A 19,478-nucleotide genomic window follows, 5' to 3' on the forward strand; every position below is an offset into this window, starting at 1 on the left:
AATGATAGTGCATTTAAAACATTAGAAGCAGCTAATTTAAAAGAAGACACAATCCTCAAAAATGAATATTTCCAGAATGCCGAAACACTGGACCAACTTGAACAGCAATTATATGGCCTTTCTCTCCAACGTCAACAAAGAAGTCAGAAGTGGTGGACAACGGACAATTATGTGAATTATCTACTTATTGCTGCTGGAGTTGTGGCTGTTATTTATTATGGATATCAGCTTGTTTTTATCTTTGTCAAAAAAAGAAAACATACCATTTCCGATTTTAAAAATCAAGATCTAGAAAAATCAACTCCTAGAATGTCTGAAGAAGATGCAAAACTTTCTACAATGACACAAAAAAAGGTAGAAAAAGAAATGAATTCTAGATTAGAAGCTGGTATATATAATTGTCATTGTTCTGCACTTTTCGATCATACATAATATTAGTGTCATTTAGAAATACTAATATATTAAATCTAATCATATTTTGTTTTTCTACCTTCTTCAGAAATTATTTTTTAACTAACTACGGATCCAGGTTACAAAAAATAACACAAGATGTGAATTAAGTCATTATCAATAGAAGTAATTTTTTACAAACTTTATGTAAATGAATTAAATTAATTTATAATTTTAATTAACTTTTTAAATGAAAAATGACTAAAAATTTTCTACTGTAAATATTGTTTTATCTCTTAACTTTAAAATTTATGCAAAACGTTGTTTTAGATTCCTTTAAGAACAATGTGCAAAAGTTTTTATTTAAGATCAATCTGACCAATTTTTATTTTTCTCACTAAAATAAAATTAAATACTTTTTTTACGGGTACAAAACTGAAATTTTTTATAATTGATGTTACTTTTTTAACGCTTTCATTGTCATCGCAATAGAATTTTTACACCACATGAACTTATAAAAAGTAACCAATATTAAATTGTTTATTTTCACTAATAAATATATTAGTTTGTATGGCATTACAATGACTCATGTAAAAATATGATTTTAAAAGTTTTTAACGAAAAAATATAAAAATTTGTTTATAATTACATTATTTACGTTCTCAACATTAAATTTTTCATTACAGCAGAATCTTACTTGAACAATCTTATTTCTAATAAACCTTTTGTTTATTAACAAACTGAATGTATAAAAACCCTAAAGCGACTAAGCCTAGGACACACTTCAATTTTGTATTCTCTATAAAAAAAACGCTGAAAGATGAACTTTGTTTGATATATTTATTCAAAAGAGTAACACATGAACATTAGAAACCACAATTTTATCGGGTACATTATTTTTCTGCGAGGATATTGATATGCCTTCATATTTAAACTATACATATTATAAAATGTAAGATATAACTACAGCTATTTTTTAAATAAATGTTTGTAATCATTAATAATTTGAATAAAACAATTTGCAATTAAATTTATGTAATATATTTTATTTTCTTCCTTCAATCATTGTGGTTATTAAAAGTTGTACGTTGCAAAACTACTGGTACGTTAAAAACAGTGAAAAGCTAATAAATTAAATATTACATTTTATTAGAAGAAATGTGATTGTAATTTATATATTTTTGAAGGTGATGAACAAAAAAATGTACTATATTAAAATTATATCAAATGAGAATGTAACGGAACATTCATCAATATGGAAATTGAATGTAATAAAAAATTATACTTTCAATAGAATGAAATAAATAGAAATTCAGTAACTTAAAATTCTACTAAAGACAAATTCTAAGTGACTGTGAGAAATATTTTTATTCATCTTTTAATGTAAAAAATGTTTTCAAAAAATCTATATATGAAGACGAACTGTAAAGGAACAAGCAACAAAAATACTTTCTAGCATTTTCATTCATTTTATAATAAAAAAAATTGTAATTTTAAAATTTGTCAATTACAATGTCCAGGAATGAGCTTGGAGAAAGGTAACAAATTAATTATTTTCTTCTAAACTTGCTTAATATTTATTCCTAAATAAAGGAAAATAAAGATCAGTTTTGATAATAAAGTTATAAGCAGAATTTAAAATAAATTTTAAGAAAATGAATTAATTTTATTCATTGATGTCAATTTAAGGTTTCAAAATTAGTATTCTTTTCAGATCATAATTCAAATTAATTGGAATGACATTAATTAAGGTTAAAACTATTAATTTTTGATAAAATAAAAAGTAGTATGAATACAATTTTAAATAAAAAGAACTTAACTGCCTGCTCATAGAGAAACGGAAAATTGCTAAGTGTTATAAAAATTTTGGTTAGCGATGTATCTCTAAAATGGTAAAGTCGTAATTATATGTTTCTTAAGCTGAAATTTAAAAATCTATTGCTTTTCATTATTTTGTTGCATTTAATTACCCCATGTAACACTAAATAATTTTTTTGCTAACAGTTTAATGTAGTGTTGCAATAGACATTAAGATAGTGAGGTAATTAATTATCTGCGCTGTTTTTTGCAAGATAAATAACAAAATAATAATAATAATAATAATAATAATAATATAATGGAAAAATAACTTTTCCCTTTTTTTTAGGGAAAACGTAACCAAAAACATATATGTTTTTTTATTAATAACTGCTTATGCCTTATGGTGTTTTACCTTAAGGTCATGTGAGTGTTAGGTCTGTAATGTTAATTTGACCGTAACTTTTCTCGTAAAATGATAAATGGATTGAGTTGAAATTTTGTAGAGGAATTTAAAATATGATAAAGAATAGTTGTGAAGTGCGAATATGTTGATATATTGTTAAATAAATATAATAGAAGGCATAGGAGAGTTTTCAGGGGTTTTCGGGGTCTCAGATTGCGAATTTAAAGTCAGTTTTTCAAAATTCAAAATGGCGGATCGATTTATAGCGTGTAGCGAACGATTTTTTAAACAATCGTTCGGATTCGCTTGAAAGTCGTTAATCGGGAGTTTTCAGGGTCGCTGATTTCGAATCTGATGTAAGTTTTTCAAAATTTAAAATGTCAGATACAATATGGCGGACAGGAAAATTAAAAATCAATACAATTTACTAATATCAGATTCGTAATCAGCGACTTGAAAACCCCTGAATAACGAGTTTCAAGCATAACCGTTAAATTAAAAAAAGTATATCCGCCATTTTGAATTTTGAAAAACGGACACCGGATTCGTAATCAGCGACCCCGAAAACCCCCGAGTAACGATTTTTAAGCGAATATGTTGAAGTAATTGAAAAAAAAGTTGTCTGGGTCCGAGGGACCTAGCTTAGGCACGCAAGGGTTAATTATAATTGTTTTATATTTTGTATATTAAAATAAACTTGGATTATTACTTTTTAGATACATAAATAATGTAAATTGTTTATGAAATTGTTATTAAAAATATCGAATTTTTAGGTTTACAATTTTGCAATTATATTCATTGATATGAGGGTAATTTTTTATATAATCAGTATAAGTTTCATTAATGTATTGTAAACGGTTGTTGAGTTATTAATTTTTCTTTAAAATGTTGTAAAATTTTGTTTATGCAAAAAACTAACTAAAATTTCAAAAAACGGTTAAAAGTGTTTTTTTGTTTTATTATAAACTACATATTTTCATTAAAGTTTTTACATTTTAGAAAATCAATGAAAATTTGTTGAGAAGGTTGACCTGGAGTTACTCTATATTTTATGCGAATTTTAAATTTTAGGGCAAAAGAAAATCCATTTTTTATAGAAAGTAAATTACTTATAAAACTTTTTGTGTCGATATATTCGTTTCGGCAAGTATAACATCTTTTTCAGCATTTATTTACGAGTAATTTTCATTAAAAGTAATTGTTAAAGTATTATCAATATGCTGAGAATTTTACATTTTGATAAAAAATGCAGTGTGGGGCAAAACCGGGTGCCAAACGTTGGAGCAAAATCGGATATATTTAAATGCATTACACTATACATATTAAAATTTTATCTCAAAAGAATCGACATGTATGTTTCGAAATCGATGTATAACTTTCGATATATCAATTATTTACATTATCGATAAATAAACGATAAAAAATTAATAAAAATATGAAATATTTCGTTTTAAAAGATTTAACTGCTGTTATTCATTATTAATATAATATATTTAGATTAAATTTATTGAATATTAACTATTTTCTATATTGTAAGTGATATATAATAATAATTGAACAAAAAGTTAAAGAATATTCCATGATTTATATATTTTCTTGATAGTACCCGGTTTAAATTGATCAAAAAAAATTTTTTCCTGTAATCGACTTTATTTTTTCTTTCTCTAATGTTCAAGGAAGAATTTTCAACGAGATTTGAACTAATTTATTTGATAGATTCTTTGTAAACTGAAAATTCCAAAAAGCAGGGTGGCCGCAAGTCAGGTAAAATCTGGAAATCAGGGAAAAGTCAGGGAACTTTGTTAGTCAGGGAGAAGTCAGGGAATTTTTAAAAATTCTTTAAAAGTCAGGGAATTTTGATTAAAAGAAACCAAAAATTAAAAAACTTTGATACACTGAGAAAAATATGCTACTGAATCAATAGCATTTCTGCCAAAGGTATAAAAATTATTAATTCAAAAGCATATGCTATAGAATCTATAAAATATTTTACAAATTTTATAGCATATGCTTTTGAATCAATAATTTTTATACCTTTGGCAGAAATGCTGTTGATTCAATAGCATATTTTTCTCAGTGTACATAAATGTTAATTAAGTTTTTTTTATTTAGACGTTTTTGTAATATAGCTTATTATAATGGTGCCGTCAGATTTTTCATTTTTCAAAATATTTACTTTTTTTATAATAAAAGTTTTAAATATAATAAAATTTTGGTATTAAACATTTTTTAATTATCTTATCTTTTCCTTTATTGATAAAATTGTTACTTAAAAAGCATTATAAAAATTTCAATCAGTAATGCAGAATATTAAATAATTCAAAAGTTTTTTAGTCAGATATAATAAAAAATTAGTCTGGGAAAAGTCAGGGAATTTTAAAAATAAAATTTTGTGGCCACCCTGAAAAAGGTACCCGGTTTTGCCCCACTCTCCCCTAAAAATTGTTAAAAAATCCGACACTCCAAACCCCACATTTTATAACTATTTTCAAATGTTTTATAAATAATTATTTAACAATATATTAATATTTTCGCACTGGAAAACAATTTTTTATCATATTTGGAACTCCTCCATAAAATTTCAATTCAATCCATTCACTATTTTACGAGAAAATTAAGGAAAAATTAACATTACAGACCTGACAGTCATATAACCTTAATGCATAATACAAATGCTTGTAAATATTTACATTTAAAAATTTTTAAATTTTGCAAAAAAATATGATTATTATTAATGTTATTGAATTTTTAATATATGACAAAGTTATTCTAAAAATATAATGCTTTTATATTGAATTCTTTTTAAGATGGCAAATTTAGAACAGTTCTTTTTATACTTGACTACTAGACCTTTTCATGCTGATCGTTGTGTCTTTATCTTGCGCATACTCTTCGTAAACTTCGAGTTACTTTTCTACTAATTATCAAATAATTGTGTAGATAATGTAGTGTAAAAATATTAACGAATTAATTGCTTTTACTAAATTCGAAAAGAAGCACAAACAGACATTTATTATTTCTGATTCACATATTAAATATTAAGTTAAAAATGAAAATAATTTTTTATGTATATCACTTTAAAGTCAAAATAGAATTAAACATTTCAGTTAAATTGGGATACAAACTGACTTTTATTACATGTTCCATAATAGACAATATTTTAAGGAGATGGACTTTGTACTACAAACACTTTTTTTATTTGCAGCAAAATGGAACACGACAGTATAATGACTCCACAGAAAAATACGTCAGAAAACGGTACATTATATTTTTTAAATAATGAATCACGCGCAGAAATTTTATACAGAGTTTCTAATTGATCTGAATTTTTTCAAACAACCATATAAATTTTAGAGATCAATTTCTAAGACATGTTTTGCCAGTGTTCTGTTTTTGTCTTTCAATATTGTAATATTTATCTGTAAAATCACGTAACTTATCAGTCATATATCATCTTACACACTTTTGGTTGGAAATTTTAATTCATAATAGTTCTTTTAAATACTCTGTATATTAAAAAAGTGTGTTTTTATCATTGGTGATTTACGTAATATCATTATATTCTTTATATTAACTTATACAGATCCTATTGATCTTGCTGGATACAAGAAAGTTATGTACTTTTTAATTGCAATAACACAGAGGAAATCTGGTCTCAGGTTGAAGTGCATCAATTTTAAAATACTTTATACTTAAATTAAGTATGTAACACTCTTAAAATTAAAATATATTCTTCGTTCTTAGTATATATGTATTCTAAATGCTAAGAATATATTCTAATTTTAAGAATGTAACATACTGAAATTAAGTATAAAATATTCTAAAATAGGTGCCAAGTATATGCACTAAATTTTGGAATACTTTTTTTCGGTGTGTCATTTAACATTGACTCATTTTAAGTTGCAACAAAAATGAGACTAGGTTTTTTTTGTTAGTAAGATTTTAATATTCTAAAAGTATAAAAATGTATAAAAGAAACGAATTAAAGAAATAAGTTAATCTCTCCGTGTGATGTTTGAGTTAAAATGACAAAAGTAAGCAATGGTTAATTCACATAATTCACAAAAAGTTAAATTAATTAAAACAACGGAATAAAAATTACTATTGACATTATCAGATTTACAACATTGCATTTCACCTTCTCAACTGCTTGCTGATTACGTTAATAATTACTAAACTATAGTTCTGTCAATAATTGTTTTGTAACATATATTAATAATTGGAAGTCATTACAATCTATCAAGCACACAAAATTTCTGTCAAGATATACTTTAGTCAAATTGTCCAAATCAAAAGTATTTTTTTATTTACACTTACAAATATATATTACAATTTGTACACTGAAAGGAAAGAAATAAATTTAACATTACTTTTCAGTCAGATTTAAAAGCAGATTCAATTTCAATTGAAACGCGTTAAGTGATGAATTGTTGCTTGTAATTTTATGTATATACACAGAAAAAACCTGAATTCAAATTGAGTATAGATTCTATACTCAATTTGATTCGCAACAAAAATGAAACTGGTTGTCTCATTTCGAGTTCTAAGGTAAAAGTATCAAAATGAAACAGGCAAGTTTCATTTTGAGAAAAAGAAAAATGGAAAAATATTGTGAAATAACGAATAATTTTGCACAAAAACATGAAATATAATAATTACAAAGAAGTAAATAACACGCTAGACTTAATATATTTGATTAAAAATTGCTTGTAATCGCGTAATAAAATAATAAAGGAAATATGTTTTTAGGTTAGAAAAATGAAAACATGTGTTTTGACAACAGGAACGGTACTGCCAACTTAAATAATAGCGGTAAATTTAAAAACTTATGAAATTAATTATTATCTACGTAAATAATAATAAATAATTTTTATTTAAAAACTTCTAAATATTCGTACTGGTCAAAATAATCTTTCTGGTGTTGTTGAAATATTAGAAACAATAATTGAAATACAAAATTACTCTGCTTATGATGCCAACTTAGAAATCTGAAATTCCAGCCAATATCATTTTAAATAACATGAAGTTTGTCCCATACTCATTTCGATACCCAAAAGAAAATGAGTTGCAACAAAAATGAGTCCAAGTTTTTTCTGTGTATATAAAATTAATTTTAAAAAAATAGTTTATTAAACGTTGCTTATTTCTGTGAATTTATTTTTCTAAAAACATAAGAAAAGTTAATATTGAAATCCCAATTTCAAGAAATAAATTTGATGTTTCTATTTTTCCTAATAAATCAACCACAGATAAAATACTCTTTACCAAGGATCACAGTCGCATCAATTGTGCGTTACGATATTATAGTCAATTATTTTAAATGTGCAACTTTTTATTAAAAAAAGATATAAATTTTTATCCAAATATAAAATCATATAAATAATTTACAACATATAATAATAATAATAATTTTCCGTTTTTGCGATAAGGACTAGACTACTAATATTGGCATGCTAATATTTTCCCTGTACTGCAACAGTACCACTCAATGATGTCCATTATGTTATCATTTCGCACTTATACTATTACTGGTGCAGTATTGCTTTCATTACTCCAGCAGTATGCTTATTAATTGGACAGTACCTGTGTTTATGATAAATTTTCCTTAACCCCTTTACTGTTAGAGAAAAGATTGATACTGTTATCCCAAAATGTCCAACAAATTCTGGTCGACAAATTTTTATAAAACTTAGTATATAAAGATTTTTGGGGTCTCTGAATGAAATAAAATTTTTTTTTTGGGATTTTTACTTATTTTTCAATTGTTTATTAGCTAAAAATAATAAATAATAATTTAATTATTATTTAATCAAATATCATTGATACCTGTAGTGTGCGAATAGTGATATAAAAGAATTTATTTTACAATTTAAATGGAAAATTTCATTTATTTTGTCGCTGACAGTGAAGGGATTAAGGAATTAACACACATTTTCTGGCTTGTGAAATCTTTTTCTAATTAATACCTATAATTCTAATAGGCATGTAATCTATCTTTCTGTTTAGTTTTTTATCTGGAGACTTTCTCTCCAAGCTTACCGTCAATTTTCTTTTTAAAAGACATTTTCTTCTTCAAATTCATTCATATCTTTTACATATTTGAGACATAAAAAATCTTTTTATGTATCAAAAACGGAAAAACAAAAAATTTATCATTATTATTCAGAAATATAATTTGAATAAAATATACATTAAGTACTTAAAATGGTTGACTTAAAAAGGAAAAAAAATATAAATAAAATTAATACAATATTATGTCTTATTAGGACTTTCTTTTAAAAAAAGCCACTGTAATCCTTGAATTATCAACATTTAAGCCTTTTCTCATGTATCTGAATTTTTATAGTTTTGAATGAAATGGAAGTGAAATTAAAAGCAGAATTCTTTTTAGACTTTCTATAAGTTGTAAATTGCAGTAAATCCATTTTTCAATAAATAGGTCCACGAAGAACATGTAGGCCGAAAAAGCCTAAAATTCTTTTCTCCCCCTCATTGCCGGTTACAGTATCAAAGAAAAAAAAAAATTGTGGCCATCGAGATGAGAAAAAAAGCAAAGGTGGAAAATGTAAGTGTTTCAAAACAACATTTTTTTTTATTAAAAGAAATGTGAACATAGTTCTCTGAAACTAAATCGGTGAAAATTGTACTGAAATTATTTCAGTAAGTAATTTGTCACAATGTCAATTATTTTCAATAACAAATTATTAATTTATAATATAAATTTATTTATATTATATTATTAATTATTAATTAATTAATTCCTATTATTTATCATTATCATAATCATTAAATTCTTAAGCAGTCATCAAAATTATGATTCTGAAAGTGGCACCCAGTTCTGAACACTCAATTAATTTGAAATTATATTATATTAGTAAAATCATAAATTTAGATAAAATAGTTCATTGAAAGTTCATGAAATAACAAGGTGTTGATAAGTGGGTGTCAACTTGAGCATAATAAGGAAATTTGAGCAAAAGTTAGGAAATTTTTTAAAAATATCTAAATTGTCACAATATAAGCATCGTCTTCAAAAACATAAGTATTACACCAAGAGGGTGATTATGATATGCAAGCTAGTAGTTAAATTCAGATTTAGTTGCAGAGAGCATTCTATTTTTAAAAAAATTTGATAATCAAATTTATGTCTTCATCTGCATTTTTTATGAAATAAAGAAATATTGTTTTGAATATACTTTCATTGTTTGTAGAAGATTGTAAAGAAAAATGCTGCAGAAGTAGCAAGAGCTGCTGAAAAAGAGACCATCAACTTGATGTTGAAAGACGTGAGTATTTAAATACTCAACTAAAATATTGCTAACCAAGTTAAACTGACGTAACAATTAGTTACAATAATCTTTTTGTTTTTATTATCGACTTGTTATATTCGCTCGTCTTATTAAGTGAACACCCTGCAGAAAAGATCGACATATTTAATAATTAGTATAAAATTTCAGTTTAAATTTCTTCACGGGTGACTCTTTTGAAAAACTATTGTTGTATGTCCGACACATTTTCGGAAGTAAATATAATCGTTTAGGAAAATACTGAATCATATTTTAGTATTTTATTACGTTTTATAATCATCCTGTAAAAAAAGTTACTTTAATTGTTTAATGTGTTTTTTTTAAATTCTTCACCACAAGAATTTAGTTCAACTAACATGTCCTCGAACTATTTTCCGTTCCTTCAACACCTATAATAATTATTTGAAACATTATAGTGGCTACTTTATGCATTTTTAATAAAAGTTATAATATTAAAGAACATTTTACCGAAATGTAAAGAAAAGTATATCTGATAGATTTTAAAGAAGTGGTATATAGTTTTTTCCTCATTCTCGCGTCATTATTTGAACTTGTTAAATATTCTATATTTTTGATATTGATACATTTTATGCTATACAATAATTACTTATTAATTATTGTGGTAAACATGCATATTGACATCTATATTAATAATCCTATAAGAAAATGAATAAAAATTTCAATTTTATATGACTATCGATTGTTTATAAACTGTCACCAAAAATGCAACCTATATAGTTTTTAAAATCAGATTTTAAAAAGTCATCGTTAATATTTAAAAAACACTTAAATCTAGTAAGAGTTTCAAAATGAAGTATTATAATATTGGCTATTTAAAGTGGCCGGACTTTTTAAATTAATAAAACTTATTGCTTACGTCAGTTTAACATTAATTAGACTCATTGTTAAATTCTAGTTCTCGTTGGTGTTCCAAAAAGTTTTATTCTACTTGAGTGACTCTAATGATTTCAAAATTCAAAAATTTCATCACTTTTTAATATTTGAGTGCACTCAGTTTCGCTTTTCAACCTGGGTAATAAATAAAAAAATACAAAAATTAATTCGTTAACCATTCAGTTTTACATTCAAATTACAAATTCTTATTACGAATATCCAATACAATCTTCCAATTTTTAGCAATAGTTACAATTTAACGCGGCAAGTATGTGTCTGGGCATATCATGCCCGGATGTTTATTTTAGACCAATGGTTTTTTGAATTATCATTCCACAACTTTATTGCTTTGAGTAGAATGGAATCAAATTTATCTACCACAATGTTGTTGGGTATAAAAAACACGTCTATTTTTCGCACATCGAATCAGTTTCTAACGTTCGGTATTCGGGGCTTTAATGGTTCTTAATTACGAATATGACATTATAAATTTTTAATTTAAAAAAGCAGAGCCCAAACTGAAGGACTTTTTTCGAAATTAATAGTTTTTGTTTGAAATTCATGATTTGGCGGTTTTTGTGATAATGTAATTACAATCAGAAGTTCGATTTAAAATTTTTTAAATTTATTATTATATTATTAGTGTTATTTCATTATCATTATTAGTACTATAATTTAACTTAATTATTTTATATAAAAAAATCTTACAGGCAATTTTACAGACAGAGCATGACGTGCCCACTACATACTCTAACACATATTCGCCGGGTTAAATATTTAATTTTTTATAAATTTTTGAACATTAATTACACTAATTTTTAACTCTAGATGGAAGAAACTCGTAATGATGAATTAGACGAAGTAATTGTCAATCCAACAGTTACCGGTCAAGATTCATTTGACAATTTATTTGACAGCCTTAATACTTTTTTTCCACATTCCGACGTAGCTAATCAAACTGAAGAGGTATTTAATTATATAAATAAAAATATATCCCTTATTTTTATCAACATTAAAATTAATGTCGAAGGTTTTTAAATTTCTTTTCAATTTCACAAGAAAACAAAGTTGTCATAATTATCATAGAAAATTGACTGTTATTTTATACTTTGAGCATCCATTTTCTAATACTGAAAATATTGCAGAATTAATAACTATTTCTTTGAGGCCTACGATTGTAGTAATAGTTATTGTATAGTAACAGTTAAATTTTCCAAAACTTGCAACTATTCAAACGTAAATATCTTTGTCCCATTTTAAAGTCGAACGTTCCAAAACAGGTCAATCACAAGAAAAAATACAATTAAATTTATTAACGATTAAGATATATTGAATATTTTAAGTAATAATGTCAAAATAATATGTCAAGCTAACTGCAATTGTGGAAACAGAAATAAAATCATGTTAGTTTCTCACTAATCGTTCTAATCTAATCACTGGAGGTGAATAATAAGAATAATAAGGAGATCAAATAAAATTAAATATATATTCTCTTCTTTAAAATATTAAAGTTATGTAAAAAACTTCAAAGCATAATTTAATGTTGTCTTTAATAAGAAGTAGGGTCAGTTGGGGTAAATGGGGACAAAATAGCTATTTTTCACAAATTACCTAAGTTTCTTCCTTTAAAAGGTAATATTTGCGGGTTTATTTTTTTTAACTTGTTATTTACGTTCTCAGGAATTATTTTATGCAGCAGAAAAAAATTTAGATAAGCTTTAAACGCATGAAATTGACTGCCCCCATTTACCCCAAGATTTAGAAAATTTCATAAAATTTGGAGTAAATGGGGACAGCATAATTTCTAAGAAAGTTTTAAGAAAATAGTTTCCTCAAGTATATTACTGTATTAAGGGATGAAAAAACTTGAAAAAAATTTGTAGTAGATATAAAATAGTTGAACCAATTAAATTTTTTTTATTTTTTTGTATCTCAGTATTTCGTCTCGCAATTAAAAAAAGCAGACTTAAAAATCATACCAAATTTTTTTCTTATTCCTTACGACTCCCATAACAGAATTTCACTCGAAATTTTTATTTTTGTTAACTTTGTTAATAAAAATCAAAAATTCAAGTGAATTTCTGTTATAGGAGCCATAAGGAATATGAAAAAAATTTGGTATGATTTTTAAGTTTGTTTTCTTTGAAATGCTCGACAAAATACTGAAACAGTTTGACTTTGAATTTAAAGTTTTAAGGCATTGAGCGATAACTTGAATTATCTTGCTGACAATTGTCAAGATAAAAGTTTTGCAATACTCTAAACCTCTTGCAGGTGATCTGAGGTTAAAATATTGACTTTGAACTTAATTTGAAACTGTAAATTAAGCTCCAAAAACTTCTTGTCCCCATCTACCCCAGCTGACCCTATATAGCTTTTAATATATTGGCGAGAGGTGAAAGGTGAAAATAATACTGTAACTCATTTATTAGGAAATGAAAATTTTAAAAAATGAAAATGAAACCTTGAAAGCAGCTGTCGCAAGATATTCTACAATGTTAGGGGAGTGCGAAGCACTCATTAAAAGGCAAAATGAAACAATTTTGCAATTAAATGCGAAAGTTAAAAGTTTACAGGAGGTAAACCTTAAACAGGCCGATCAAAGTAAAGATTTGGGCGAAATTAAACAAAATATGGCAGAAGTTTTGAAGACTTTAGAGAGTCAAAAACAAACCGCGGAAAATGAACAGGTATTTTTAAAAATGAACCAACAATTAGAAATTACTGAAATTAAAATCAATTCTTTATTTACTTTCACTGTCACCTCCTGTTTCTTCTCCCATTTAATATTTCACACTTCTCACTCCTGTTTTAAATTTAACCTTCGCAGGTCAAGATCCCACCAAAAGTGATTCAGGCAATTTTAATATTTTAATATATTCCAGAGTTTTACAAACATGTTCATACTAATTGTATGCCATTTAACAAACTAATTTTTATCCAAATATAAAATCATATAAATAATTTACAACATATAATAATAATAATAATTTTCCGTTTTTGCGATAAGGACTAGACTACTAATATTGGCATGCTAATATTTTCCCTGTACTGCAACAGTACCACTCAATGATGTCCATTATGTTATCATTTCGCACTTATACTATTACTGGTGCAGTATTGCTTTCATTACTCCAGCAGTATGCTTATTAATTGGACAGTACCTGTGTTTATGATAAATTTTCCTTAACCCCTTTACTGTTAGAGAAAAGATTGATACTGTTATCCCAAAATGTCCAACAAATTCTGGTCGACAAATTTTTATAAAACTTAGTATATAAAGATTTTTGGGGTCTCTGAATGAAATAAAATTTTTTTTTTGGGATTTTTACTTATTTTTCAATTGTTTATTAGCTAAAAATAATAAATAATAATTTAATTATTATTTAATCAAATATCATTGATACCTGTAGTGTGCGAATAGTGATATAAAAGAATTTATTTTACAATTTAAATGGAAAATTTCATTTATTTTGTCGCTGACAGTGAAGGGATTAAGGAATTAACACACATTTTCTGGCTTGTGAAATCTTTTTCTAATTAATACCTATAATTCTAATAGGCATGTAATCTATCTTTCTGTTTAGTTTTTTATCTGGAGACTTTCTCTCCAAGCTTACCGTCAATTTTCTTTTTAAAAGACATTTTCTTCTTCAAATTCATTCATATCTTTTACATATTTGAGACATAAAAAATCTTTTTATGTATCAAAAACGGAAAAACAAAAAATTTATCATTATTATTCAGAAATATAATTTGAATAAAATATACATTAAGTACTTAAAATGGTTGACTTAAAAAGGAAAAAAAATATAAATAAAATTAATACAATATTATGTCTTATTAGGACTTTCTTTTAAAAAAAGCCACTGTAATCCTTGAATTATCAACATTTAAGCCTTTTCTCATGTATCTGAATTTTTATAGTTTTGAATGAAATGGAAGTGAAATTAAAAGCAGAATTCTTTTTAGACTTTCTATAAGTTGTAAATTGCAGTAAATCCATTTTTCAATAAATAGGTCCACGAAGAACATGTAGGCCGAAAAAGCCTAAAATTCTTTTCTCCCCCTCATTGCCGGTTACAGTATCAAAGAAAAAAAAAAATTGTGGCCATCGAGATGAGAAAAAAAGCAAAGGTGGAAAATGTAAGTGTTTCAAAACAACATTTTTTTTTATTAAAAGAAATGTGAACATAGTTCTCTGAAACTAAATCGGTGAAAATTGTACTGAAATTATTTCAGTAAGTAATTTGTCACAATGTCAATTATTTTCAATAACAAATTATTAATTTATAATATAAATTTATTTATATTATATTATTAATTATTAATTAATTAATTCCTATTATTTATCATTATCATAATCATTAAATTCTTAAGCAGTCATCAAAATTATGATTCTGAAAGTGGCACCCAGTTCTGAACACTCAATTAATTTGAAATTATATTATATTAGTAAAATCATAAATTTAGATAAAATAGTTCATTGAAAGTTCATGAAATAACAAGGTGTTGATAAGTGGGTGTCAACTTGAGCATAATAAGGAAATTTGAGCAAAAGTTAGGAAATTTTTTAAAAATATCTAAATTGTCACAATATAAGCATCGTCTTCAAAAACATAAGTATTACACCAAGAGGGTGATTATGATATGCAAGCTAGTAGTTAAATTCAGATTTAGTTGCAGAGAGCATTCTATTTTTAAAAAAATTTGATAATCAAATTTATGTCTTCATCTGCATTTTTTATGAAATAAAGAAATATTGTTTTGAATATACTTTCATTGTTTGTAGAAGATTGTAAAGAAAAATGCTGCAGAAGTAGCAAGAGCTGCTGAAAAAGAGACCATCAACTTGATGTTGAAAGACGTGAGTATTTAAATACTCAACTAAAATATTGCTAACCAAGTTAAACTGACGTAACAATTAGTTACAATAATCTTTTTGTTTTTATTATCGACTTGTTATATTCGCTCGTCTTATTAAGTGAACACCCTGCAGAAAAGATCGACATATTTAATAATTAGTATAAAATTTCAGTTTAAATTTCTTCACGGGTGACTCTTTTGAAAAACTATTGTTGTATGTCCGACACATTTTCGGAAGTAAATATAATCGTTTAGGAAAATACTGAATCATATTTTAGTATTTTATTACGTTTTATAATCATCCTGTAAAAAAAGTTACTTTAATTGTTTAATGTGTTTTTTTTAAATTCTTCACCACAAGAATTTAGTTCAACTAACATGTCCTCGAACTATTTTCCGTTCCTTCAACACCTATAATAATTATTTGAAACATTATAGTGGCTACTTTATGCATTTTTAATAAAAGTTATAATATTAAAGAACATTTTACCGAAATGTAAAGAAAAGTATATCTGATAGATTTTAAAGAAGTGGTATATAGTTTTTTCCTCATTCTCGCGTCATTATTTGAACTTGTTAAATATTCTATATTTTTGATATTGATACATTTTATGCTATACAATAATTACTTATTAATTATTGTGGTAAACATGCATATTGACATCTATATTAATAATCCTATAAGAAAATGAATAAAAATTTCAATTTTATATGACTATCGATTGTTTATAAACTGTCACCAAAAATGCAACCTATATAGTTTTTAAAATCAGATTTTAAAAAGTCATCGTTAATATTTAAAAAACACTTAAATCTAGTAAGAGTTTCAAAATGAAGTATTATAATATTGGCTATTTAAAGTGGCCGGACTTTTTAAATTAATAAAACTTATTGCTTACGTCAGTTTAACATTAATTAGACTCATTGTTAAATTCTAGTTCTCGTTGGTGTTCCAAAAAGTTTTATTCTACTTGAGTGACTCTAATGATTTCAAAATTCAAAAATTTCATCACTTTTTAATATTTGAGTGCACTCAGTTTCGCTTTTCAACCTGGGTAATAAATAAAAAAATACAAAAATTAATTCGTTAACCATTCAGTTTTACATTCAAATTACAAATTCTTATTACGAATATCCAATACAATCTTCCAATTTTTAGCAATAGTTACAATTTAACGCGGCAAGTATGTGTCTGGGCATATCATGCCCGGATGTTTATTTTAGACCAATGGTTTTTTGAATTATCATTCCACAACTTTATTGCTTTGAGTAGAATGGAATCAAATTTATCTACCACAATGTTGTTGGGTATAAAAAACACGTCTATTTTTCGCACATCGAATCAGTTTCTAACGTTCGGTATTCGGGGCTTTAATGGTTCTTAATTACGAATATGACATTATAAATTTTTAATTTAAAAAAGCAGAGCCCAAACTGAAGGACTTTTTTCGAAATTAATAGTTTTTGTTTGAAATTCATGATTTGGCGGTTTTTGTGATAATGTAATTACAATCAGAAGTTCGATTTAAAATTTTTTAAATTTATTATTATATTATTAGTGTTATTTCATTATCATTATTAGTACTATAATTTAACTTAATTATTTTATATAAAAAAATCTTACAGGCAATTTTACAGACAGAGCATGACGTGCCCACTACATACTCTAACACATATTCGCCGGGTTAAATATTTAATTTTTTATAAATTTTTGAACATTAATTACACTAATTTTTAACTCTAGATGGAAGAAACTCGTAATGATGAATTAGACGAAGTAATTGTCAATCCAACAGTTACCGGTCAAGATTCATTTGACAATTTATTTGACAGCCTTAATACTTTTTTTCCACATTCCGACGTAGCTAATCAAACTGAAGAGGTATTTAATTATATAAATAAAAATATATCCCTTATTTTTATCAACATTAAAATTAATGTCGAAGGTTTTTAAATTTCTTTTCAATTTCACAAGAAAACAAAGTTGTCATAATTATCATAGAAAATTGACTGTTATTTTATACTTTGAGCATCCATTTTCTAATACTGAAAATATTGCAGAATTAATAACTATTTCTTTGAGGCCTACGATTGTAGTAATAGTTATTGTATAGTAACAGTTAAATTTTCCAAAACTTGCAACTATTCAAACGTAAATATCTTTGTCCCATTTTAAAGTCGAACGTTCCAAAACAGGTCAATCACAAGAAAAAATACAATTAAATTTATTAACGATTAAGATATATTGAATATTTTAAGTAATAATGTCAAAATAATATGTCAAGCTAACTGCAATTGTGGAAACAGAAATAAAATCATGTTAGTTTCTCACTAATCGTTCTAATCTAATCACTGGAGGTGAATAATAAGAATAATAAGGAGATCAAATAAAATTAAATATATATTCTCTTCTTTAAAATATTAAAGTTATGTAAAAAACTTCAAAGCATAATTTAATGTTGTCTTTAATAAGAAGTAGGGTCAGTTGGGGTAAATGGGGACAAAATAGCTATTTTTCACAAATTACCTAAGTTTCTTCCTTTAAAAGGTAATATTTGCGGGTTTATTTTTTTTAACTTGTTATTTACGTTCTCAGGAATTATTTTATGCAGCAGAAAAAAATTTAGATAAGCTTTAAACGCATGAAATTGACTGCCCCCATTTACCCCAAGATTTAGAAAATTTCATAAAATTTGGAGTAAATGGGGACAGCATAATTTCTAAGAAAGTTTTAAGAAAATAGTTTCCTCAAGTATATTACTGTATTAAGGGATGAAAAAACTTGAAAAAAATTTGTAGTAGATATAAAATAGTTGAACCAATTAAATTTTTTTTATTTTTTTGTATCTCAGTATTTCGTCTCGCAATTAAAAAAAGCAGACTTAAAAATCATACCAAATTTTTTTCTTATTCCTTACGACTCCCATAACAGAATTTCACTCGAAATTTTTATTTTTGTTAACTTTGTTAATAAAAATCAAAAATTCAAGTGAATTTCTGTTATAGGAGCCATAAGGAATATGAAAAAAATTTGGTATGATTTTTAAGTTTGTTTTCTTTGAAATGCTCGACAAAATACTGAAACAGTTTGACTTTGAATTTAAAGTTTTAAGGCATTGAGCGATAACTTGAATTATCTTGCTGACAATTGTCAAGATAAAAGTTTTGCAATACTCTAAACCTCTTGCAGGTGATCTGAGGTTAAAATATTGACTTTGAACTTAATTTGAAACTGTAAATTAAGCTCCAAAAACTTCTTGTCCCCATCTACCCCAGCTGACCCTATATAGCTTTTAATATATTGGCGAGAGGTGAAAGGTGAAAATAATACTGTAACTCATTTATTAGGAAATGAAAATTTTAAAAAATGAAAATGAAACCTTGAAAGCAGCTGTCGCAAGATATTCTACAATGTTAGGGGAGTGCGAAGCACTCATTAAAAGGCAAAATGAAACAATTTTGCAATTAAATGCGAAAGTTAAAAGTTTACAGGAGGTAAACCTTAAACAGGCCGATCAAAGTAAAGATTTGGGCGAAATTAAACAAAATATGGCAGAAGTTTTGAAGACTTTAGAGAGTCAAAAACAAACCGCGGAAAATGAACAGGTATTTTTAAAAATGAACCAACAATTAGAAATTACTGAAATTAAAATCAATTCTTTATTTACTTTCACTGTCACCTCCTGTTTCTTCTCCCATTTAATATTTCACACTTCTCACTCCTGTTTTAAATTTAACCTTCGCAGGTCAAGATCCCACCAAAAGTGATTCAGGCAATTTTAATATTTTAATATATTCCAGAGTTTTACAAACATGTT

At 25.7% G+C, this 19,478-nt stretch overlaps 1 long non-coding RNA gene across 2 annotated transcripts; it reads left to right on the forward strand.

Moving 5' to 3' along the window:
- Nucleotides 1-5,797: 5,797 nt before the first annotated feature.
- Nucleotides 5,798-16,007, forward strand: LOC127284278 (uncharacterized). 2 transcript variants are annotated; one of them, XR_007843465.1, is made up of 3 exons: nucleotides 5,798-5,851; nucleotides 9,033-9,158; nucleotides 15,587-16,007. It is a non-coding gene; the product is annotated as an uncharacterized LOC127284278 (long non-coding RNA). The 2 variants fall into 2 exon arrangements; XR_007843464.1 differs by lacking the exon at nucleotides 15,587-16,007 and adding an exon at nucleotides 9,805-10,107.
- Nucleotides 16,008-19,478: the final 3,471 nt, after the last annotated feature.

This window comes from Leptopilina boulardi, unplaced genomic scaffold (genome assembly GCF_019393585.1).
Source record: "Leptopilina boulardi isolate dan_hultmark-lab unplaced genomic scaffold, ZJU_Lbou_2.1 LbouV2_322, whole genome shotgun sequence".
Classification (NCBI taxonomy): Eukaryota; Metazoa; Arthropoda; class Insecta; order Hymenoptera; family Figitidae; genus Leptopilina; species Leptopilina boulardi.